The sequence below is a fragment of the Mobula birostris genome, chromosome 11 (genome assembly GCF_030028105.1).
Source record: "Mobula birostris isolate sMobBir1 chromosome 11, sMobBir1.hap1, whole genome shotgun sequence".
Classification (NCBI taxonomy): domain Eukaryota; kingdom Metazoa; phylum Chordata; class Chondrichthyes; order Myliobatiformes; family Myliobatidae; genus Mobula; species Mobula birostris.
In genome coordinates this window covers 78,079,888-78,096,629 of record NC_092380.1, presented here as the reverse complement: position 1 = coordinate 78,096,629, position 16,742 = coordinate 78,079,888, and the positions used below count along the sequence as shown (strand labels likewise).

At 42.4% G+C, this 16,742-nt stretch overlaps 1 long non-coding RNA gene across 1 annotated transcript in view; it reads right to left on the bottom strand.

Moving 5' to 3' along the window:
* Positions 1–397: 397 nt before the first annotated feature.
* Positions 398–16,742, bottom strand: part of LOC140205220 (uncharacterized) — a 109,304-nt gene continuing 92,959 nt past the window's right edge. The window contains exon 5 of the long non-coding RNA XR_011887788.1: positions 398–2,600. This is a non-coding gene — a long non-coding RNA (uncharacterized lncRNA). The remainder of the gene's footprint in view (positions 2,601–16,742) is intronic.

Below are 16,742 nucleotides of genomic sequence, written 5' to 3'. Positions count from 1 at the left end.
TGCTATCCTCAAAGCGTCAGTTAGAGAAGCCAATACATATTCCATAGAATAAGAACAGAAAATGCAAGAAACATTTAAATTAGGAAGTATTTGTGAAACTACTACTACGTCGACTCAGGCCTTGGGAGCCGGCGTTGGGCACAAAGTATTTGTGAAAACAGAATCGGAGTTAATAGTAGAATGAATGAAGTGCCTTTGACCTGAACTATTAACAGCAGATCTCTTTTCCCAGTTGCTGCCTGACGTGCTGAGTGCTTCTACCAATTTCTATATTTATATTAGATTTCCAGCATCCATATTTTTAAAAAACTTTCATGAGTTCTTATGGAAATCATTAGAAAAAAAGATCAAGTTTTTATGTTTGTCTTTTTATTTACTTTGTTGGATTTACTGGAGTCATTAACAATTTCATAATTGAAGCTAATACAATCAAGATGTTGCTCTGAAAGCCAAAATATTTGATAAAACATCCCCAATATTTTCCATTACAAGGAACCAAATGATAATGAAATCTTTACAGTGTATTCATACTTCTGTAATGTGTTTACACAGACAGAATTTTTATCCGAGTTTTATCCCTGTTGCAGAATGCAACAAGAATCTGATCACTCAAGCACAGTAACACCACGTTACTAACAAAACAGTCTAAACTGACACGAGGAGCATTTCACGAACATAAGCCTGAAATACGCCAACTTATTAATTTTCAGTGATACATTCCTTCTGGAGTCTGAAACTAGGCTGAAGCTACTTCAAAAATGCAGTTCACTAATGTAAGTTGCAAGTTCCATGACACAAAAAGTGGAAAATAAAGAACAGAGGAACATGTATAGGTCCTATGGCCTCTCAGGCAGGTTCAAACATTAAATGAGATCAAGGCTAACCTTTGCCTCAGCTCCATTCCTTGTGTGTTACTTATAACTCAACTCCCTCTAGATCCAAAAATCCATCAGTTTCAGTTTTGTGTATATTCAATGATTCAGCCTCCACAGCTCAAGAGTGAAGAATTCCAAAACTTCACAATTCTCAGAAAATAATTTTCTCATCTGTCTGATATGGATGACCCACTAGCACTAAAACTATACCCCCAAATTCCTCCAGAAAGGGAAATGCCTCTCAGCATCTAACTTCTAAACTTCTCCTCAGAACCTCATACGTTTCAATAAAATCTCCTCAGTTGTTTAAAATTTCCAATGTCCAGATTCAAAACACATATCTTGCAAGACAATCCCTTTAACATAGAAACCAACCTGGTAGACCTTTTTTAAATTGCTGCCAGTGCATTAGGGAAACCAAAAAGGTACATAGTACTACAAATGCAATATTAGCTAGATGCCCCTCCTTTTATACCTCAAGCAGTCAACCTGCAGGGCTGACCACCATCTCCACGTTGATCCCACTTTGACTTCTTTGGTTTGGACTCTTTTTCCAACGAAACCAATGTATAATCAAGAAACAGATCTTCTGACAAACCATATTAGAGCTCTCAGGGCTCAATGCAAAACTCAACAATTTCAGCTAAGCAGCATCTTAACTGACTAGTTCTGATGAAAGGTCACCTACTTTGACTCACACATTGTCTCTTTCCTCAGTCTGTCCTGCTAAGTATTTCCAGTCTTTTTTATTTCAACTTACCTTACACTTCCGTATTTTATGTTTCTAAATTGTAGCACTGCTTTTTCTCCCCCTCTCACCTTGTCCTCATTCATCTCTTACCTAAGCTCATCCAGATTAGCACTGCTTAACAAGGCTTTGCCATTTTCTCCCAGGAGAAGATGCCCTCTACCCAATCATAGGCATTCCCCACGTTGGCTCCGTACCCATTCCCTGCAAATTAAAACATGATTGCTTTCTGACTATTGCTAGTTCATTTGAAAGCTAATCTAATAAAAAAAGTTAACTTTGTTTCTTTCTCCATAGATGTTGCCTGTCTTGTTGACTACCTACATCTTCTGCTTAAATTACTATTTAAATCTCCCCTGTACATGCCATTTGTCTCCTCAGTAATTGATATACCTGTTTGTTTTACATATAAAAACTCAGATGTCCTTATATCACAGCAACCTGTAGTTTTACTCCATTTAAACAATATTGTGCTTTTTACTTTTCCTTTATACTAATATAACCTTGCATTTCCCCACATTTTACTCCATTTGACAAGTTTCTGCCTCCTCACTTCTTATTTCACTTTACAGATTCAAATACTTTAATACACTGTCAAATTCAACATATTCCCAGCCCACTTGTTCCCAACTTGACAGGGAGAGTAACAGAAACAAAAACGGGCTAAAATGTTGGAAATTTTTGAAAGATATTTCCAACAGCCAAACCTCTTCTCATAACAGAGTTTATATTATTTTCATCTTCTTGTCATGAAGCCTCTTCTTCTTTGCCAAAATATGATGTAACTTGTCAGCTTGAATTCCTCAGTGTCAATTCTGTTTTAGCACAAAGTTACCAGATAGTTTCCAAGGAACACTTTTCCACAGGGTTGCCCTTGTCTTCTGCCATATTTTAGCTGAAGGCGTTTGGAACTTCCAGAGAAATAGCAGAAAGAGACATTTCCTCAGCAATTCCATCAACCTTCTGTCATTGAACTACTGTAGAAATTATGAAAAAGAAAATGAAATTTTAACAGCAAAATATGGAAAAACTGGACAGAAACAACTCTTCCGAAGCAAAAGCATTCACTGATTACCACAAACATGAAAAAAATCACACACTTCTTCACTTAAATGGACTGTAGTTGCAGAAAGTATAAGCAAATTATCCTGAATTACATTGCTCTCTGTGGTATTTGTAAAATGATGTGCATGTTTTTTTTTTCCAGAAATTGGTCCAAGTTAGCACAGAAATTTGCAGTTCTCATTTTATAACGAAATATTACAGATGGTGTTGTGCAGCTACGGGACCATGAAAATAATAAAGGCAACTTTAAAAAAAAAGTTCCAGAAACTAGGGACAGCTACCCAACAAGATGAGGCCATTTTATCAGTTGCGTCCACACTGGCTCTAAGGAAGAGGCAATCCAGAGAAGCCTACTGCTCCGGCCACCCCATGAGTCCGCAAATTCTTTCAGATACTTATCCAGGCTTTATTAGAACATTACAATAAAACGTATCTCTTCTGCTTATCCTGGCAATGTGTTTCAGACCCTAACCATGCATTGAAAGGTTTGCACATTTGTTTTAATACTTTTGCCAATCATTGGCACTCTATTTCTTTCCCCAGGTTTTTGACCAGTGGGGGCAGAGCTTCTATCAACTTTGTCTACCCTTCACGATATCAAATGTCTCCATCAAATGCACTTGTAATCTCTTCTGTGCCATGAAGAATGTATTTGCCTATTCTTGTTAAAGCACATTAAAAAGACCAATGTTGATTTGTTTATTTCAAAATCATTGATACTGTTTTCAATGTTTTAAAGTTTCCTATAAATAAAGCATTAGCAATGATAGATATCTACTAGATCATATTCAATAAACTCATGAATAGCATTTTTGATATTGCATATCAAAACAAAACTGCAGGTGTTGGAATCTGTAAACAGAAAATGCTGTAAACATACTGCAGGTCATGTTACAACCTAGGAGAGTCAAGCATGAAACATGCACAAAAATTTTAAAATGCCACAAATAGTGCGCCCAGGGACATTCGTCTGCAGCATTTCAGACTGATGATCTCTGTTAGAGTGACTCTCTGGGTTTAGGACATCTTCATTTAGCAATTGATTTTGGCTACCAGTATTCACATCTGAATATGTATTGTGGATTTAATTTGGAGTGCAACTCGGAATAACGGATTCCTAAAGGCAGTGAATCCTAGATCAAACAATGCTGATTAAAATTCGTTTGGATGTCTGGGCTGTGAACACGAATCAGAAGGTGTGAAGGTTGTATGTAGTTTCAAAGAAAGCATTGTCTATACATTGTAAATATGGAATTGTCCTCTGATGTTTGGCACATGAAATATCGAGCCCCACGATATGCCATATGATGCCTGCTGTACCTTGTTTTATTGAATAAAGAAGCTGCTTTGTATCTACTAGTAATTTTCTCTGGTGACTTCATTCATGCAACAATAATCTCCATTGAAAACTAAAGATGCCCATGAAAGTGGGGCTAGGCTAAATGTTAAATTCTGCATGCGGTACAAGAGAGCAGAGACTCAGTGATAAAAATAATGATGTTTCCAGCAAAGCGGGTGACTGTGAAATGCAAAGCAGCAAAAGGTGGACCTAAAAGAGGCCTGAATATAAGTGACCGAGCGATGATAAGAAATTGTTGATTACAGAGCTGAATCAGGAAATGCCCAACTAGGTATCAGTCATCACGAGTATGCATTTGTGTTTTATTGCCTGGGAAACCAATGACAGAGGTCTAAGCAAGATGATCTGAAGTGCAGAGAAAATTCTAAAACAAAATACAACATGGACAGATCTATGAAAGGAGAAACACAGCTAATATTTAAGATTGAAGACCAGTCATCAGACAAAGTGACAACAACAGATGATGGAAGAAGCTGGAAAATGAACAAGAAATATTATTGGTCTATTGAGGCACGAATGAGATAAACAGAGTCACTGTTCGAATTACCAAAGCAAGATTTTATAGGCCAATTCTTATTAACAGCAGTGAACTGTCTACTTTAGCCACCTACAGACTTTTTCAAATCCGTCAGTGTTCACTTGCTGTCCCAATCCAAAATGGTGAGTCCCTATGGGTGGCCAGATCAGATCTTGTGTCACAATGCAATCATGTTGTTGGGCCAGAAAATCCCCACAGAGTAGGTCATTTTTAAAAAATCTAATAGCCAAAAATGTGCTTTGGTAGCTGTCAATAGGGCTGAGTGCCTCAGAATTTTCAGTCTTCAATTCCTCTACGTCCTTTTCCACAATCTCAAGACAGTGAAAATCTGATTCATAATGATGCGAGCAAAATTGAAAGGTATTTTTTGATCCCACTTGAGATCAATAGTACAACAACAAAAATACCTGCAGAGAGAGATCTTTAATCTCTGGGGCTCGAAAAATTATAATGCTTGTTTACTCAAACAACAACCAAAGTTTTTCTAACGCCACTTCTCTTAGAACCATGTTATTTAGGGGGCCAACTATCTGCATCCCAACCAAGGTCTATGACCTAGAACAACCACCGACAGAACCCCACACATCCACACTTGGGGCCATAGCTTCAGTAAATTTCTAGACCTTTACTGCAGATCATTGTAATATTTCAGTCTGATGCTCTCTGCTGACACAGATCACCCATCACAGACTGTAGTTAAGTCCTTACAGAAACAAGGCAACATATCTTAATTACTACCATCCAATGGCTCTGACATTCTCCATCATTAAGTGTTCCGACCTGCTGGTTATAGCATACATTAACTCCAGCCTCCCAGATAACCTCAACCCACTGCAATTCACTTAGCACTGAAACAGGTCTTCAGTAGACACCATTCCCCTGGCCCTTCTCTCATCTATGGAGATTCTGTACAATAAAGACACCTATTAGACAAATGTTTATTCACTGTAGCTCCACCTTCAATACTATATTATCAAGTAAACTCAACTCCTAGACCTGGGACTCAACACCATCCTTTATAGCTTAGACCTGACTTCCTGCACATTAGTAAGGAGCAACAACACCTCCAGAATTATTATTCTCAACACTGGTGCTCCATAACACTATATTCTAAGTCCCTTCCTCTTCTCCATGTACACTTATGACTGTGTGGTCATATTCTACACTATCTATAAATTTGCAGATGACACCACCACAGTGGGCCATATCTCAGATAACAGCAAATCAGAATGCAGCAAGGAAATAGAGAGCCTGGTGACATGGTGTCATGAAAACAACATGTCAGCAAAACAAAAGCACTGGCCGTTCACTTCAGAAAGGGGACTGGTGCACATGCTTCTGTTTAAATCAATGGTGCCAAGGTGGAGAGGGTCGAGATCCAACCAGGCAGATGCCACAGCTGTGAAAGCTCAGCAGTGCCTCTACTTCCTCAGAGGGCTCAAGAAATGTGGCGTGCTCCCTCCAGCCCTCAAGTTTTATCAATGCACTGAGAAAAAGCATCTTATATATTTGCATGCCGCAGCTCAGCGTATCATGGAAACTTCTATGGACTGTGTCTACACTACTTGTTGCCTTGGTAACAGAGACAACAATCAATGACTCCACTCACCCTAGACATTCTCTTCTCCACCCCCCCACCCCAATCAAGCAGAAGATATAAAAGCCTGAAAGCACAAACCGACAGGCTCATCCGATTTCTAAACGGACATTGAACCATGAACACTCACTACATTTTAAAAAAATTTCTGTGTTTAAACTAAACTATATATTAAATATACACAAACATATATACATATATAGTACATACATACACATATATACTTACTGTAATTCAGTTTTTTTTAAATCATGTATTTCATTGTACTGCTGCCACAAAGTTTACAAATTTCACAACATATGCCGGTGATCTTCACCTTGATGCTGATTCTGACAAGACAGCTTCTATCCCACTGATGTAAGAGTATTGAATACTTCCCCAGTACAACAAGGTGGACTTTGACCCCAATCTACCTCATTACTTCTTTGCCTCTTACTATCTATCAGCACTGCACTCTGTAGTTGCAGCTCTTCTTCTGCACTCTGTTGTTGTTTGACCTTGTACTACCTCAGTGCAATGTTGACATCAGCTGATCTGTATGAACAGCATGCAAGATAGGTTTTTCCACTGTACCTCTGCACATGTGACAAAAATAAACCAATTTACCAAATCTGCCTAAAAACCTCCTCCAGGGAACTCTAAACTGGTACTCTTTAGGGTCTTCAAGGCTTCCCCTCACAAGGAACAGGCCTCCTGTGGGCAATGTTCCTAACCAGCCTGTTCAAAATACTGCAAACTCCTCTCCCACACCACCCCACCTCACCCAGGAGCATTCTATACTTCTATACTTCTCCCATCCTTTACCATTACTCTAGCATCCGGTCATACAATTTTATAATTGAAAGAGCATTGCTTGATTGTATGTAATGTTTGGCTGCCTATGGGGAAGACAGGAAACAAAGAAAACTATGGTATCCATTCAAAGAAGGACATCAAACCACATGAGAAAAACAAATCACACAAATGGCAACACTCAAAAAAGCAAGAAAACACAGAATATAGAACACATATACAAGAGTCCAGTTCAGTGTTTGTTATCTGCAGGCCACCTCAATTCAAAACTGCTCAAAATAGCAACAACCAATAAAAGAATGAACAGAAACACATCATAATGTGAACAGTCTGATCCACAAACAGCATCAATTAAACCTTGCCCAAGACCCAGAACACTGGCACCATCCTCTAACGGGAGATGGGTGGGGTGGGAGGGGAGGAGAGAGAGGGTAGGGTGGGGAGGGGAGAGACAGAGAGGCAAAAAACATCTAAATTCCAAATCATATGTAATCACTTAGCGATAAAAGAGTGAGTGTGACTCATTCGATGAATCATATATAAACATTTTTGAACTTTACTCTTTACCAAGTTAATCTACATTCCATTCTATTCTACGAGCTGCTCTGCTCCTTCCACTGTCCCTACGGATTCAGGTTCTGAGTTGGCCCAAGAGACCTACACAGATCTGCAAACTCTGGGGCAGGTGGATTGTGTGGAAGATTCCACACATCTTTCTCAACTTCCCCTCTGTCTCCATGTTTTCCTGAAGAGACTCAAAAGTGATCACTGCATTCCTAATATTCCTTTTCCTCTTCAATTGGAGACAGGTCAGGGAATACCTTGAATTTGTGAGGTTGTACATGTTCGTGGAGGAGGCTATAAATCACCTCTACCTTCCTCTTGCTGTAATGGAGCTGGGAGCAGAGTACCTGATTTGGATTCTAAAACAATCATGCAGATAGGTCATCTGCTTGAATAATGCCACAAAACAATCTCTTGCTCAGTGTCTATAAAACTAAATAGCTGATTATTGACTTCAGAAAGAGGAAGGAGGGAGAGCAAACTTGCATCTATTTTGGGGGATGAGTGGGATGATAACTTATTGTACGTGGCCTATCAGCAGCATCAGAGCTTTACCAAGAGGGATTTCTCACAGATTGGTGGCGGTTATTTAAAAAGGGAGCTTTGAGAGCGTTAGTCCATTGTACGTGGCCTATCAGCAGCTATAACTGGAGCACCAATCGTGAGTTAAATAGCAGGGACGGTTCAGTCATAAAAGGAGGACACTGCCTAGCAGAGCAATCATCAAAGGAGCAGTCATGGACATAGTGATCTGAGGCAGATTGGTAGGGCTTTGGCAATATCAGGTCGAGTTACCTGTGAGGAATAGAAACAGGACGTCTGTTCATGTCATGTCATGTTCTGTACTAGGTGTCAAATGTGGGAAATCCAGGAGACCCCCAGCCTCCCAGACGGCCAGATCTGCACCAGGCGTGTTGAGCTGCAGCTCCTTAGGGACCGTGTTAGGGAACTGGAGATGCAGCTCGATGACCTTTGTCTGGTCAGGGAAAGTGAGGAGGTGATAGAGAGGAGCTATAGGCAGGTGGTCACACCGGGGTCTTGGGAGTTGGATAAGTGGGTAACAGTCAGGAGAGGGAAGGGCAGGAGTCACATACCAGAGAGTACCCCTGTGGCTGTCCCCCTTAACAATAAGTATTCCTGTTTGAGTACTGTTGCGGCGGGGGGGGGGGGGGGGGGGGCAGGGTGGCAACAGTGGCCGCGCCTCTGGCACAGACTCTGGCTCTGTGGCTCAGAAGGGTAGGGAAAGGAAGAAGGCAGCAGTGATAGGGGACTCTATAGTTAGGGGGTCAGATAGGCAGTTCTGTGGACGCAGGAAAGAAACGTGGGTGGTAGTTTGCCTCCCAGGTGCCAGAGTCCAGGATGTTTCTGATCGCATCCACGATATCCTGAAGTGGGATGTGAGCAGCGAGCAGCCAAAGGTCGTGGTACATATTGGTACCAACGATATGGGTAGGAAAAGGGAGGAGGTCCTGAAAACATACTACAGAGAGTTAGGAAGGAAATTGAGAAGCAGGACCTCAAAGGTAGTGATCTCGGGATTACTGCCTGTGCCATGCGACAGTGAGTATAGGAATAGAGTGAGGTGGAGGATAACTGCGTGGCTGAGAGATTGGAGCGGGGACAGGGATTCAGATTCTGGATCATTGGGACCTCTTTTGGGGCAGGCGCGACCTGTACAAAAAGGACGGGTTGCACTTGAATCCAAGGGGGACCGATATCCTGGCAGGGAGGTTTGCTAAGGCTATTGGGGAGAGTTTAAACTAGAATTGCTGAGGGGTGGGAACCGAACTGAAGAGGTGGAGGAAGGGGTAGTTGGCTCACATATAGAGAAAGCTTAGAGACAATGTGAGAGTGAGGATAGACAGGTGATAGAGAAGGAATACGCTCAGACCGATGGTTTGAGATGTGTCTACTTTAATGCAAGAAGCATCATGAACAAAGAGGATGAGCTTAGAGCGTGGATCAGTACTTGGAGCTATGATGTTGTGGCCATTACAGAGACTTGGATGGCTCAGGGGCAGGAATGGTTACTTAGAGTGCCAGGCTTTAGATGTTTCAGAAAGGATGGGGAGGGAGGCAAAAGAAGTGGGGGCACGGCACTGCTGATCAGAGATAGTGTCACGGCTGCAGAAAACGAGGAAGTATATGGAGGACAAACACGAGGAAATCTACAGATGCCAGAATTTCAAGCAACACACATAAAAGTTGCTGGTGAACGCAGCAGGCCAGGCAGCATCTCTAGGAAGAGATACAGTCCACGTTTCGGGCCGAGACCCTTCGTCAGGACTAACTGAAAGAAAATCCAGTAAGAGATTTGAAAGTGGAAGGGGGAGGGGGAGATCCGGAATGATAGGAGAAGACAGGAGGGGGAGAGATGGAACCAAGAGCTGGACAGTTGATTGGCAAAAGGGATATGAGAGGATCATGGGACAGGAGGCCTAGGGCCTCCTCCCTAGGGTCTTCTTTCTCCCTGGGCCTCCTGTCCCGTGATCCTCTCATATCCCTTTTGCCAATCACCTGTCCAGCTCTTGGCTCCCCCTCCCACTTTCAAATCTCTTACCAACTCTTCCTTCAGTTAGTCCTGACGCAGGGTCTCGGCCCGAAACATTGACTGGACCTCTTCCTAGGGATGCTGCCTGGCCTGCTGCATTCACCAGCAACTTTTAAGTATATGGAGGGATTATCTACAGAATCTCCTGACACAACATGTGGATAAGCCTACAAGAGGTGACGCTGTACTTGATCTGGTATTGGTGTTAGGTCTCTCAGTGGGAGAGCATTTTGGAGATTGTGATCACAATTCTACCTCCTTTACCATAGCATTGGAGAGGGATAGGAACAAACTAGTTAGGAAAGTGTTTAATTGGAGGAAGGGGAAAATATGAAGCTATCAGGCAGGAACTTGGAAGCATAAATTGGGAACAGATGTTCTCAGGGAGGTGTACGGCAGAAATGTGCCAAATGTTCAGGGGATATTTGCATGGGGTTCTGTATAGGTACGTTCCAATGAAACAGCGAAAGGATGGTAGAGTACAGGAACCTGTTGTACAAAGGCTGTTGAAAATCTAGTCAAGAAGAAAATAAAAGCTTATGAAAGGTTCAAAAACTAGGTAATGATAGAGATCTAGAAGATTATAAGACCAGCAGGAAGGAGCTCAAGAATGAAATCAGGAGAGCCAGAAGGGCCCATGAGAAGGCCTTGGTGAGCAGGATTAAAAAAACCCCAAGGCATTCTAGAAGTATGTGAAAAGCAAGAGGCTAAGACATAAGAGAATAGGACCAATCAAGTGTGACAGTGGAAAAGCACGTATAGAACCAGAGGAGATGGCAGAGGTACTTAATGAATACTTTGATTCAGTATTCACTACAGAAAAGGACCTTGGCGATTGTAGGGATGACTTACAGTGGACTGAAAAGCTTGAGCATATAGACATTAAGAAACAGGATGTGCTGGAGCTTTTGGAAAGTAACAAGTTGGATACGTCTCCGGGACCGGAAGAGATGTACCCCAGGGTAATGTGGGAGGCGAGGGAGGAGATTGCTGAGCCTCTGGCAATGATCTTTGCATCATCAATGGGGATGGGGGAGGTTCCAGAGGATTGGAGGGTCGCAGATGTTGTTCTCTTATTCAAGAAAGGGAGTAGAGATAGCCCAGGAAATTATGGACCAGTGAATCTTAGTTCAGTGGTAGGTAAGTTGATGGAGAAGATCCTGAGAAGCAGGATTTATGAACATTTGGAGAGCCACAATATAATTAGAAATAGTCAGCATGGCTTTGTCAAAGGCAGGTCATGCCTTACAAGCCTGATTGAATTTTTTGAAGATGTGACTAAAGACATTGATGAAGGTAGAGCAGTAGATGTAGTGTATATGGATTTCAGCAAGGCATTTGATAAGGAACCCCATGTAAGGCTTATGGAGAAAGTAAAGAGGCATGGGATCCAAGGGGACATTGTTTTGTGGATCCAGAACTGGCTTGCCCACAGAAGGTAAAGAGTGGTTGTAAATGGGTCATATTCTGCATGGAGGTCAGTGACCAGTGGTGTGCCTCAGGGGTCTGTTCTGGGACCCCTTCTCTTCATCATTTTTATAAATAACCTGGATGAGGAAGTGGAGGGATGGGTTAGTAAGTTTGCTGATGACACAAATGTTGGAGGCGTTGTGGATAGTGTGGAGGGCTGTCAGAGGTTACAGCGGGACATTGATCGGATGCAAAACTGGGCTGAGAAGTGGCAGATGGAGTTCAACCCAGTTAAGTGTGAGGTGATTCATTTTGGTAGGTCAAATATAATGGCAGAATATAGTATTAATGGTTAGACTCTTGGCAGTGTGGAGGATCAGAGGGATCTTGGAGTCCGAGTCCACAGGACACTCAAAGCCGCTGTGCAGGTTAAGAAAGCATACGGTGCACTGGCCTTCATCAACCATGGGATTGAGTTTAAGAGCCGAGAAGTAATGTTACAGCTATATAGGACCCTGGTCAGACCCCACTTGGAGTACTGTGATCAGTTCTGGCCACCTCACTACAGGAAGAATGTGGAAACCATAGAAAGGGTGCAGAGGAGATTTACAAGGATGTTGCCTGGATTGGGGAGCATGCCTTATGAGAATAGGTTGAGTGAACTTGGCCTTTTCTCCTTGGAGCGATGGAGGATGAGAGATGACCTGATAGAGGTGTATAAGACGATGAGAGGCATTGGTCATGCGGATAGTCAGAGGCTTTTTCCCAGGTCTGAATTGGTTATCACGAGAGGGCACAGTTTTAAGGTGCTTGGAAGTAGATACAGAGGAGATGTCAGGGGTAATTTTTTTAAATACGCAGAGAGTGGTGAGTGCATGGAATGAGCTGCCAGCGATGGTGGTGGAGGTGAATATGACAGGGTCTTTTAAGAGACTCCTGGATTGGTACATGGAGCCTAGAAACATCGAGGGCTATGGGTAACCTTAGGTAATTTCTAAAGTAAGTACATGTTCGGCACAGCATTGTGGGCTGAAGGGCCTGTATTGTGCTGCAGTTTTCCTGTATCAGATGACCTATCCTGCGTCCAACACTTATACACAATCATAATGAGAGTAAGCATTTAAGACAGACATCCCACCTCTCCCAGAAGTTCTGGGAGTCGCCTGCTTTTTGATAGTGGCTCCCTGGGGGAGGGAGGGGGAGGGAAAACTGACACCCGCAAATTATATACAATATCCTGGAAATCGATTTTTTTTTGGGGGGTGAAATAGGGATCCCAATAGGTCTACTTAGCACAAAGAGAGACCAATCAGTTTTCTCTGTGGACGGGCTTTACAGTCGACCTCTTGCTCTCTTTCATTGTCCATCAGTTCAGTTTCGTGTCCTGCGGAACCATGGCAGAGTGTTCCAAAGAAAGAAAATATAAAACTTACTTCACCTCGGACTACACTAAAGTGTACCCCTGCCTAACAGGGGTCAAAAATAATGACATTGTTGCTCACTGCACTGTTTGCAACAGTGACTTTTCTATTACCCATGGTGGGTTAAATGACTGTAAAAGACATGTTGAGGTGAGTTTAACAGGTGTCATTCATTCATTAGCATATCTAACATTATTTAAACTAGCTGGCTAGCTGCTAAGGAGCTACTCTATTGCTGTTTTATGTGATGGGGCCGAACTCCCTGTAGACTTGCTTAAAGTTGTAATAGAATAAAAAAAAACGACTCCATGATAATATAATAGTGAATTTTGTGAATTTGATGTCTTGCAAAATTAACAAATTCATTGACACAGAGTGCTATGAGGTTGAGACTTCCAGCAAAATGCTCAAATCTGCCAAGCAAGCCACATAACAGTACAAGGAAAATTTGGAAAAGAAATTGAAAAGCTGTTTGAATTAGCATTGAGACTGCCAACAAAATACCCAACAAGGAATATGGGGGGTTGCAGGGGGCGGGGGTGGTGGTGCTACCTCCGTGAAATGAGTTTTTGCAGGGTGGGATGTCTTTGGGTCTTCTCATTGTACACGCTAACATACCTCCACAGATGTACTATTGGACCTATCCTGAGTGGTTGCATCGTGGTCTAGTACAACAATTCAAATGCACAGGGATGTAAGAGTTTGTAAAGTCGTTGACGCTGCCCAATAATTCATGGGCATATCCCTCACCACCAATGGAGTATCTATATCCAGTCAAGATGGTGCCAGCGTACAATACTCCCTCAGTCGACATTTTCCAGAGAGCAAACAAAAATAGTTTTTCTTAAAACTTCTTTTACATCTGTTTTTTCATCTTAAATGTGTTTCTGGGACTGTTAAAGTCCGTGATTTACAGTTTGAAGATCGTTTGACTGATCCAGTGCTTTACTGACTCCAAGAAAATTCCAGGAAGTGAGCCTGTACGCTGATGGCCTCGATGTGAAGTAACTTCAAGACAGGGTGCGAGCCAATGTTTGACTCCATTTCGCCATTTAAAACACCCGTTAATCACCAATTAAAGTGGCAAGGAAGACCAAGACATTGAGGCGAATGAAAAAGGCGAACACGAGTTTCAGCAATGTCTGCCTGCCTGCCATTTGGTCGCTGCCAGGGAAGGAATCTGTGAGCGGCCTATTGCTATGTGGCTTGCTGTGGCAGGCGGGTAGGCCTCTCTGCGATCATGTGGTGTCCCTCGTTTTCAATGATTGGCGGTGATATCGTCAGATGGTATCGTGGTTCTGCGTTATTGGACTGTGGACTTCTTCACACTTACAGTTTTTGTATTGTGTTTTTTTTTTAAAACTTGCCCGTTCCTTTTTCGTTTTGTTGTGCAAGGGGAGGGTGTTTGAGGGTCGATGTTCTGTTAGTTTTTTGTGTGTGTGTGGGGGGGGGGGGGGGGAGAGGAGTCCGATGTTTCTGTTCCATTTTGTGTTGGGGTGGCTGTTTGGAGGGAGGATTGATAATCGGGATTTTCTTTGTAGGGTTGGGGGGCGGGGCAGGTGGGTTTGTTGTTTGTCTCAATGACTTTCATGTTCTTCCTTTGTTCCACGGGGATCAGTTTTGGGACCGCTTCTTTTTATGCTGTACGAGGTGTGATTGGTAAGTTTGTGGCCCAGGGTAGAAGGAGTCAAGTTTAGAAAACCCAACACACTTATTTTTCCAATATAGTCCCCTCCTACATTTACACATAGTCCAGCGGTTGTGGAGCAAATGGATCTTGGACCTCCAGAAAGTGTCCACAGCAGGGGTGACTAGTAAGTTCGTGGCCTCAGGTAGAAGGAGATGAGTTATTAACTTCAAACTTTCTGCATAATCACTCAAAGAGTTGAACTGCATGTGCATGTAACGAGAGCTGTATAACTCATCTCCTTCCACCTTAGACCACGAACTTATCAGTCACCCATCTGTGGACACGTTCTGGGTGGGTGTATTTAAGGCAGAGCTTGATAGGTTCTTGATTGGACACGGCCTCAAAGGTTACAGGGAGTGGGGCTGAGGGGGTGGGGGGGGGAATGGATCAGGCATGATTGAATGGCAGAGAAAACTTGAGAAATGTCCTAATTCTGCTCCTATATTTTACGGTTTCATGAATATCTGGAGAAATACAAATTTCAGAGTTGTATATGGATACATGCTTTGATAATAAATAAACCTTTCAGACAGCAGCATCTCAGGATGGCAACATTGTCAGCATCCAGGCCATGGTATCTTTTCATGTGACATCTTTGGACAGGAGCTACAGAAGCCTGAAGTCCTATACCATCAGGTTCAAGAATAGCTTCTTCCCTTCAACCATTCTGTTCTTGAACCAATCAGCAAAATCCTAATTACAATAGTTTAGCAACACTATGACCAGCTTGACCACGTTGCACTAAAATAGATTTTTTATTTTGCTCTAATTGTGCTTTCTTATAACAATTATCAAAAATTTATAATTAATTCCTGGTTTTTTTGAGAATACTGCTTATATGAAGCCAAGTGCTGAGAAGCAGCACAAAATATGTAAAGTGATCCATATTTTCTCGGGTTTTCTCGTGGAATCTTATTGCTGGGCGCAGTGGTGGTTCAGTGCAACATTATTCTCTCATAGGCACCGGCGAACCAGTCAATGGTGGCTCAGTGTACACAGACAAGAGCATTTACATCTTTGATGGCTACAGACAGTGACCTTGGTTCTGAGACCATACAGGGAAGGTTGAACAATTTTCCATTGTTCCTGTAGATGACTGCACCTCATTTGTTTGAAGTGAAATCTACATTGTGAGGCTTGAGATGAGGGCTTGAGCAACGACACAAAGTGTGACTCCGGTCCGCAGTGACATTGAGCGACGGTGTACCTGCTTGCTGGAATGAGAACCTGTATGTCATTATGTTGCAAAAAGGGGAAGTGAGTTCCAAAGGCCTCCTACTTCTGTGGAAGTTTTTCCGTTACCCCACTCAGTTGACAGAGGCAAAGGCTTCTGTAAGATTGAGAAAGGCCATATGCAATTTTTGATGCTGCTCAGTGCATTTTTTTCCCCCTGGAGTTGCTGTGTGGTATAAATCCTGCTTGTCATATCTTATTGGGTGGAATTCTTGGATCCTTTCAATGACTACTACTATTCTTAACATTGTCCTGATTGTGATATGCTTCCATAGATTACGGAGATGAGATTATAAATTTATTCCTGGTTTATCAACAAAACGTCAAAGGAAGGTGCCCACCTGATGACCCTGATGACGTACCTACCTTCCCTCCTTGTCACCACTCCAAACCCACTGCCAAAATCGAGAGTGCCAACTTACCCTAGGGACTGAAACATCAAGTCCTAGTAGCTCTACCACATTTTGTGTATAATACCTCTGCAGAGATTTTACTTGCTCCAGATTTCTTGTTATTTTTAGCAGACATTGAGGCTGTTCAAGAATGGTATATTATCAATGACACTTGCAAAGGTTGAGACCCAGTTCTCCAAACTTGTCTACTATCAGGCACTCAGCCCTTGACATGCCCTCTTCTCCCTTCTCAACAGGGTGGCTCAGTGGGTATTTGGATTGACTTTACAATACGGATAATCATAAGATATAGGAGCAGAATTAGGCCATTTGGCTCAATGAGTCTCATCCATTTTCCCTTTCAGCCCCTGCCTTCTCCCCATATCCCTTCATGGCCTGACTAATCAAGAATCTATCAACCTCTGCCTTAAAAATAACCCATTGATTTGACCTCCACAGCCACCCGTGGCAAAAAAATTCCACAGGTTCACCATTCTGGCTAAAGA